The 9,248-nt window shown below is 43.4% G+C and overlaps 1 protein-coding gene across 2 annotated transcripts in view; it reads left to right on the top strand.

Annotated features, from left to right (window-relative positions):
• Positions 1 to 19: 19 nt before the first annotated feature.
• Positions 20 to 9,248, top strand: part of TEC (tec protein tyrosine kinase) — a 137,846-nt gene continuing 128,617 nt past the window's right edge. Inside the window, exon 1 of one of the 2 annotated variants that reach the window (XM_036093000.2) lies at positions 20 to 93. The gene's annotated coding sequence lies outside the window, so the exon portion shown is untranslated. The remainder of the gene's footprint in view (positions 94 to 9,248) is intronic. The other variant, XM_078068581.1, reaches the window with a different exon arrangement.

Raw genomic sequence — 9,248 nt, 5'->3', positions numbered from 1 at the left:
GGCGGGGCCTGCGGGCTCCAGGCTCCCAACTCGGCGGTGCCCACGGGACTTCACACTGTCCGCGGCTCCGCGCACCCTGCGCACTCCAGCCAGGTAAGGATGCCGCGGGTCGGCAGGGGCGGCCCCGGGACTGCGGGAATCCGGGCAGGAAAGGGTCAGGACGGCGCGAGGCGAGAGGTGGCTCTCGCAAGCCCAGAGACAGACCCTCCTGGGATGAGGAAGATTTTCTCCCCAACGCGGCGCGGTGAGCGCGGGCGCGCCACGGCAGGTGAGGGACCCGGTCCATTCCGGTCCAGGAAGAAGGGACAGGTGAACGCTCCCGCGTAGCTGCGGCTTCCCGGCTGCCGCCGCCTCTCCGCCTCTCGAGTTCAGGCGCTGGCCTCTCCCGAGGAGCACCCGCCTCCTTTCCCTTTAGGTCCCGGGGCTGAGGCCGCCCCGCGCCAGGTTCAGCGTTGGGTTCACTTCCCAGCGGTGCGGCCAGGTTGGTTCCTCCAGTCTGATTGGGCGGCAGCGCAGTCTCGATTGAAAGTTGGCACAATCGACAGAGACATTCCACAGTTGTACGTGTCCGAGTGCCTCACCCCACCAACTTCACATTTTTTTTTTTTTTAAATCTGGGAAATAGTCTGAATCTTGAAAACAGAGGTTCGGTGAATACATGTATTGGAAAAACTAGACCTTGATCCGGTGTGTGCACTTTTCCTTGGATCCTAAATTTGCTTTTGATCTGATTTTTCCCCCCAATGGAAGAATAATAATACATTTCTGTGTACCAGGTTCGGAAACAGTCTCATCTATTGCCATTCTTTGGAAACTGGAATACTTGATTAGAAGGGTTGGGAACAACAGGATGGGCCGGTGGCTAAGTGGGTTTGAAGGTTATCCAAAATACTCAAGTGTTTTGAGCATATACCCTGTATTTTTCCAGTGAGTGCCCATTTTCCTTTTAGGAAATTCCAAGAATTTACTCTCTTTGAGATGATTCTCCCCTAAAGAGCTGAGGAGGAAGAAACAACCTCAACAAACTAGTGGTTTTCCCAATTAAGTTTAGGATTTAACAGGTTGGTTTGTGACACTGGTAGCTCAGTCAGCAAGAATCACATGTAGTATGGAATATCATGATTTATATGGAGAAAGGAAAGTATGTTGTAATTTTCTTATTTTGCTTTGGAAAGTATTTTTAGTTCAGTTACATTTTTAGTGTTTAGGATAGACCTCTACTTTCCCCGAATTAATCTGATCAATGTAGTACTACTCTTGCCAATTCATGTTGCTTACTGCAATGTATTTATGTTAATGAGTTTGATTCTTCCCACAAGGGTGTATATGTTTTGGTTTTTGGAACTGTATAGGGCAAGTGTTGTAGACACATGCAAATCAGTGCTGTACTCTAGTAGGCAAAACCTTTGCTCCACATAGGTCCTTGAACTAAAATTCTCACATCTTCCCAAATAGAAAAGAATATAGAATATTAATGTGTGCTCTAGCACTTTCAACCTGCTTTACTTATTCTGTATACTAAGACAGTCATCATGTTTTCTCAGCAGCTACTCACTCAAGGGCAGGGGCAATATTTTATCCAACCGTGGTAAAGCTCAGAGAATGGTAACCTTTGCTCTGTAAAGTTGACACTTGACAGGGTGGTTGGAAGGGTTGTGGGCAGTGTCTGGCTACTTTTATGTTTGGGGAAGAATTGTTGGTCTCCCTGCATTCCTCTGCATATCCAGAGTGGTAGGAGCCTGAGCCTTGGGCCTCCGATCACACCTATGCTTACAGGTTCCTCCAGGTTGGCCCAGTTGGTGCCTTCTCTCCCTGCCCCAGCTCTTCCAGTTTTGTGGCTTCTACCCCGACTCCACCCCTCCCTGGGTTCTCACCCTTAGGGAGAATCAACTTATTGTTCAGGACAGGCTAGGTCCACGTAGTTGGCACAGGGGTGTTGACCCTCAGCCTAGTGCTGGGTCCCCCATGGATGCTTGGTAGATATCTGTTGAGGACAGGGCCACTTGCGTCAGAGCCCTTATTCTCTCCTGTTATTCAGTCTACAGAGGTAAAGAGGAGTGAAGTTGAACTCAGATCTTGGTTAGATTAGTGTCATAAAGAGGGACATTTGGGTCTGTTAGAAAGGAGTGAAATTGGCTCATCGTTGTTGGCAACTGTAAGATTATCCTGTACCATGTGATTATGCCATGAGGATAGCTTGGTTGAAAAGAATCCCAGAAGAGAGGGGCTTAGTAGTTGTCTCAACCTTTTTGTTTCTGCCCTAGCTCAACCAGTCCTTCCTTGGGTTGGGTTATAACTATTACCTTTCCCACCACGTTTGGCTGCTCAGAGCTCAGATGGCCATAGCTACTGCGGACTAGATGTAGAAAATTACATTTTCTTTTGTTTGGGAAAAACAAGGATGGAATTTTGCCAAAGTGTTATTGGGGACACAAAGCAAAAGCAAATAAATGTAAAAATGCCTGGGCATAGAAGTCAACATGCGTTTTTTGTTTTTGTTTTTTTTAATTTTTAAACTTTTAATCTAAATTACATATCTCTCTCTCCAGAAACAACCATTTGTAATTCTTTGAGCTGGCTCCATAGCTCAGGGGTTAGAGCACTGGTCTTGTAATTCTTTGAGCTGCTTATTTTGGTATTTGTTGCTTATAGTTGCTACTTCTTGAATTTTGCAGTTTGAAGCATTATCTATTGACTGCCCACTGTGGAAGATGGTGACGTGGCTCCCTTTATTTCTCTCACCCCCATCTTGACCACAGCTTCCTTATTTTCCCATCCTTGCAGTAGTTAAATAGTAATTTTGGTTAGATCAATATGCAGAGCTAAGCCAAGCACAGCTTTTTGTTTTCTTTGGCGTTAATAGTTGTTTGTTCATTTATTTAGTTTTGTATGTCCTCATCATTAATTTGACCCAAAACTCTTGGCCAGATTTCTAAAACTTGCCTCAAATGCATGGGGTATTGTCAGTTTCATTTTCCTGAAGAAGTTGTCCTTGAGTTTCCTGCCTTGCCCTAATCTGGACCAGTTGCCCTCTACACATGGAGACCAGTTGTCACCCTGAAGACCTTCATCATCATCCTGGGGATCCCCATCATTTCTCTCCTGTATTGGAGCTCTTATTAAGCACACATCTTCCTCTATCTTGGTGAACTCCCTTGTTTTGGTAGAACAATCTTCAAGGAGCTTTTTGGAAAAAGATGCATGGGATATGCATTTTTTTGAGGCAGTGAATGCCTGGAAATAGTTGTTTTCCACTGACAATTGACTGTTTAGAATTTTAGGATGGAAATTTTAAAGGCATTGATTCATTGCCTTCTAGGCTGTGGTGTTGCTGTTAAGAAATTCAGAACTGGGGCGCCTGGGTGGCTCAGTTGTTGAGCGTCTGCCTTCGGCTCAGGTCATGATCCCAGGGTCCTGGGATCGAGCCCCGCATCGGGCTCCCTGCTCTGCGGGAAGCCTGCTTCTCCCTCTCTCACTCCCCCTGCTTGTGTTCCTGCTCTCGCTATGTCTCTCTCTGTCAAATAAATAAATAAAATCTTTAAAAAAAAAAAAAAATTCAGAACTGTTCTGATTCCTCAAATTTTGCCTGTAATTTATGTACAGTTTACAAGCCTGCTGAGTCCTTTATGGAAGTTTATAGAATTTTCTCTTGGTCTCCATGATCCTGAAATTTCATGATGCTATACCTTGGTATGGATCTGCTTTCATCCATTGTGCTGGGTTCTTTGAATCCTGAAATTTATATCCCTCAGTTTGGGAATTTTTTTTGAATTGACTCATTGATAATTTCCTCCTCTCCATTTTCTGTGATGTTTCTTTCTTTCTTTTTTTTTTAAGATTTTATTTATTTATTTGAGAGAGAGCGAGAGAGAAAGAGCACAAGCGGGGGGAGGGGCAGAGGGGAGAGGCAGAGGCAGAGGGAGAAGCAAGCCTCCCTGCTGAGCAGGAAGCTTGATGTAATGCAGGACTCTATCCCAGGACCCCGGGATCATGACCTGAGCTGAAGTCAGCCGCTTAACCAACTGAGCCACCCAGGCACCCTGTGATGTTTCTTTCAGAAACTCTTATTGTTCATATATTAGATATTGAGGCCCTAATTTTCTTATATTTTCTCTCCTAATTTTCCATCTCTCTATTTCTTGGTTCTGCTTTTGGGGAGATTTTCTCAATTTTTATCATCTAGCCTTTCCACTGAGTTTTTAATAAGTATAATCACATTTCTAATTATTTTAAATTAAAAGCTCTTTTTGTTTTCTGAATGTGTGTGTGTGTGTATGTGTGTGGTATATTGAAGGAAGGGAAAAATTCTCCTCTGCCCTCAAGATCTTCTAGCTGGACTAAGAATTAAATTTAAATGAGACAGATTAACAGGGGAAAAACAGTTTTATTCCAAGTGCACAGAGGCCCAATTATGAAATTGAGACCTAAAGAAATGACTAAAGCAGGCAGTTTTTATATTTTTTTAGACAAAGAAACAATAACTCTGTGAAGAATTGACAGGACAAAGAACATTTTGGGAACTTCGATTAGTAAAGAATTCTAAACAGAATTTGGGCTATAGTAGTAAACGAGTAAAAAGTAACAAGGGTTGTTTATACAACCTTCTTGGCTCTAAATTTCCCATCTCTGGCCATAGGGATGTCTTTTTACCTCCTGGTACAGGGAGGGCACCTTTCACATGGGAGATTTATTTCCTGCTTTCAGGAGACAGAGGAGGGTCTGAGTGTCCTTCTTGCATTGGCTGTCTCTTCAGTAACTTTTATTTAAAATAATCAGCATGCCAAAGTGACGCATTTTGAGGTGGTCTGCTCTTGGCCCCTTCAATATCTATTTCTTGCTTTTGTTTTATGGTTTCAGTGCTTATCTGTCTTATCTCTCTGAGGACAAACTTTTTTGGAAAGTTTAATCCTTACATCACAGACTCTGTTTCCCCAAGTTGCTTTTGTCTGTTTATTAGTTTATGTCTGGATCATTCATGTTAGAGATTTGCCTCCTATTTCTAAAACCCTCTGTTGTCTGCTCACATTTGAGTGGGGTGTTAAAAGCTGAAGCTGTGTCTGGGCTTGTTGACTGGAAATGTCACTGTCTGTTGATCTGGCTGGGGCTTTTATTTGGAGAAACTCTGATGTCATTACCTCTTGGGCCATGGAGAGTCCTCAGAAAAGGCTCTTCTACTCTTTTTCCTGGATGGTGGCGGAGAGCCTGGCTGCCAGTGATCTGGGAACTAGGTAGAGGAGAAGGCTGGAAGTCTCAGCATCCACATGTTCATAAAACCCCTCCATGGTGTTTCCAGTACAACATCTGAGCCTGATGTACCCCATTCCAGAGACCCTCTCTTGGAGAGGAGGTGGGGAAGAAACTCCAGGTGTTTTTGCAAGGATAGGGAGGGGGCTATCACCTACCTGCTCAGAATGGCTGAAAGGGATATGGGACATACAACTACCTTTTATTTTATTTTTTTAAAGATTTTATTTATTTATTTGAGAGAAAGAGAGAGAGACAGAGAAACAGCATGAGAGGGGAGAGGGCCAGAGGGAGAAACAGACTCCCTGCTGAGCCGGGAGCCCGATGTGGGACTCGATCCCAGGACTCTGGGATCATGACCTGAGCCAAAGGCAGTTGTTTAACCAACTGAGCCACCCAGGCGCCCTGCCTTTTAAAGAAGCTTTCAGTCCTCTTTATTTTAGCTTTCCCCTCTCCCCCCAGGGGGTCTAACTGCCTTTAATTATGTAGCATTTTGGAGATTCCGTGGTATAAATGAGGTTGTTTCTTGGCTTCCCCTCACCCCACCAAAATGTTTTACTATTTTCTCTTCTTCCATTCTCTCCATCCTTGTTGGGTTCATACATTAAAGAAAAAAAATTCCTTTTGTTGTTATTTTCTTGGCCTCTCAGGAGGGAGAGAAGGTAGAAAGTTTTGTTCAATCTGCCATTGGTACCTTAACGAACCTCCACTGAGAGCCCAGTGAGCTTCAGCCATGGCACTGTACTGCTGTTTTCCTGCCTTTACCAACAGTAACCTTCTTGGACCAGTCCAGGCATAGTCTCTCACTGAACCCAGTTTGGACCTCAGATTTCTTCTTCTACCACTTTAAGCATCCACTACCAACTAATTACACTTGTCGTGGGAGGCAAAACCTCTAGCCCTAGCGTGGGTGATACATAGCTTACTGGTCATAGAGCCCTTGTTCCTATTTCTCTAGTTCACTGTGTCGAGGAGGACTCATTCCATCACCTTGGCCTCTGACTGTCTTACCTTTCAGTGAAACTCGTCTATAGTAAGTCTAATATTTTCATCTGAAAGGCAGGCCTGCTGTTGTTGGTGGCCTTGTGGTCTCAGTGGAAGTTATCAATATTTCCTTCTGGGGGCCAGTTTATCACACAATTTCCTTACCAGCAGAAGCATCCTCACTTCCTGTTTCAAAGCTCATGTCTTTCTTGGAATGTGCACCAAGTTCCTGTTTCTGGCTGGGCTGAGCAGAGATGACTGATCTATCTAGGGCCTCGTGGATGATCACAACTGTCCCAACCCCATTTTACCAATTGAATCACTCCTTAGGCTTCTTTAATTCAGTGTGATCTTGCTGCCCTCTATGCCAGTCGCTTGACAATGTCAACAGGACTTTTTGCTTACACACAGAGGAATGAGGAGAATCAGCTTCTATGGAAGGAGGGAGAGCATTGTTCCCAAACCATCTTGTCTGTGCGGAAAAAGCAAAGCTCTGTACTCCCAAGGTGATGCCTATGCATTGGGAGTGCAGAAGGCAGAAAACACCAGTGCTGGCAATTGCTACATTGGAGTGGTGCAGGAGTGACTTGCTCCCTGGGGGATGACAGCAAATGAGAAGGTGGGTAGAAAACACTTATTCCGCTGGAACCCACCAGGTACCATTGTGAATGCAAACTTGGCCAGTGGGAATACCTGCAGTGCTCATTCTTCCGTCCATGGCCATCCTTCCCTTTTCTAAACAGAATTTTTGAAGCCATTGCAACCTCGCTTTCCATGCAGTATGTTTTTCTCTAATGTGCTAAATGCTTCACCTAAGTTCTTTTTGTTTTCTCAGCTGCATTGTAAACTCTCCTAGGGAAGAATGCAATGCCTAATAAATACTTGATGAATGTACTGAATGAATTTTCCAGATAATTGTGGACATTTGGCAGTTAGGACAAAAAGATATTTGGTCATAGTTATCCAAGTTGAACCCAATAGCCTAAATTCATTAAATTCTTGACTAGACTTTCACTTCACTTTTGCTGTATAGACTGAAACATAGAACATCATTTAAGTTTTCCCAAGTGCATTGTTTCTCGGTATTACTTAGAAATAGTTCTCACTGATAACATTCTTTTTTTTTCTTAAAGATTTTATTTTTTAAGTAATCTCTACACCCAACGTGGGGCTTGAACTCACAACCCCGAGTCACATGTTTCACTGACCAAGCCAGGCAGGCACCCCTCATTGATAACATTCTTTTTTTTTTTTTTAGATTTTATTTATTTATTTGAGAGAGCAAGAGAGAGAGCACAGGAGCAGGGCGGGGGCTAGGGGAGGGGAGAAGCAGGCTTTCCCGCTGAGCAGGGAACCCAATGCGGGGCTTGATCCCAGGACCCCGGGATCATGACCAGAGCCGAAGGCAGACGCTTAACAACAGAGCCACCCAGGCGCCCCCACTGATAACATTCTTAAAAGGACAACACAGATTACGACTACTACTACTATTTTTTTCCCCCACCTGTGTATTTTCTCTTAGCATAGTGTTGTGATTGTCTTGGTTTTTATGGCTAAGAAGAGTGGCTTTTGGAGGAGGGAGGGAAGTATGTGCTGATTAGGTTGTCTAGACAGGTGAGTTGTACATTTATAAAGGAGGAAGATCTCTTTGGATTTCAGCAGTGTATATATATTTCCTTTTGTGACTACATGTCATTTATTTTTGAAAGTTAAAAGCTTTTGAAATGATTAGCTACAGAGTATCAAAGTGACGGATTTTAAATTGTCTTTAGCTATATAAGATACTTTTAATGTAGAACTCTCTGTCAAATATCCTGCTCCATTTATCTTTAATTTTTGTGAAGTTCTAGCCTGATTTCATAGGAAAAGATTTTAACTTTTCTTTATCCTGAATAGAGTTCCAACAATGTCTTTCTGTTACTATTTCCTTGGAAACTCTCATGTCCTCATGTATCCCCCAATATTATGTTTCAACCACAACATGTGGAATCTCCACATGACTGCCCCAAAAGTGAAATTGTGGCTTTTTTTTTTTTTTTAAGATTTATTTATTTATCTTAGAGAGAGAGCGGGAGAAAGCACACGAGTGGGGGGGGCAGAGGGAGTATGAAGGGGAGAGAAGCAGACTCCCCACTGAGTGGGAGCCCAACATGGGGCTCAATCCCCCCCTCAACTCACAGAGATCAGGACCTGAGTTGAAATCAAGAGTCAGACACTCAAGGTGCCTGGGTGGCGCAGTTGGTTAAGCATCATCTGCCTTTGGCTCAGGTCATGATCCCAGGGTCCTGGGATTGATTTCTGGATTGGGCTCCTTACTCAGCGGGGAGTCTGCTTCTCCCTCTGCCCTTCACCCCACTCGTGCTGTGCTCTGTCTCTCTCTCTCTCTCTCCTCTCTCTCTCAAATAAATAAATCTTAAAAAAAAGAGAGAGTCCGACAGTTAACCGACTGAGCCACCCAGGCTCCCCTAAGTCTTGGCTTTTTTTTTTTTCCCTACAAAGGAGTGATTTCAAGGTTTATTTTTCTGCGGATATAATTTAAGTGTGCAGCGAAGTTGGTTTTTACCATTGGGGTTGTTATTTTTGTTTCATAGAAGGTGGTTGGCTTTCTTTTTTATTTTCCTGCCTTGACTGATAAAAATGTCTGATCCTTTAGCCATGCAGATAAGCAGAAATACAATTTAACTGAGTTATGAATGAATAAGACGTAAATTTAGGTGTGAATGCTTTTTAATTTTTTTAAAAGATTGTCAACTTATTTGTCACACATTTAAACCAATTATAGAAGCACTGCATTAAAGAATTCTTGTTCATAGGTTCTGGAGTCGTAGCTGAAAGAGGGTTTTGGGCTCAGAGCTGGTGACGCATCCTCCTACCTCACCTAGACTAAGGATAAATCCTTGGATGCCACAGAGATTCCTCAACTCTCAGTGTGCTCTGTGGATTCTCCCTGACATCATTTAGACAAAAAAAAATTGTCTCATATATGCTAATTGTTAAAAAATGTAAACAATGCTGAAGCC

The sequence above is a fragment of the Halichoerus grypus genome, chromosome 3 (genome assembly GCF_964656455.1).
Source record: "Halichoerus grypus chromosome 3, mHalGry1.hap1.1, whole genome shotgun sequence".
Taxonomy (NCBI): domain Eukaryota; kingdom Metazoa; phylum Chordata; class Mammalia; order Carnivora; family Phocidae; genus Halichoerus; species Halichoerus grypus.
This window is presented reverse-complemented; position numbering and strand designations above follow the sequence as displayed.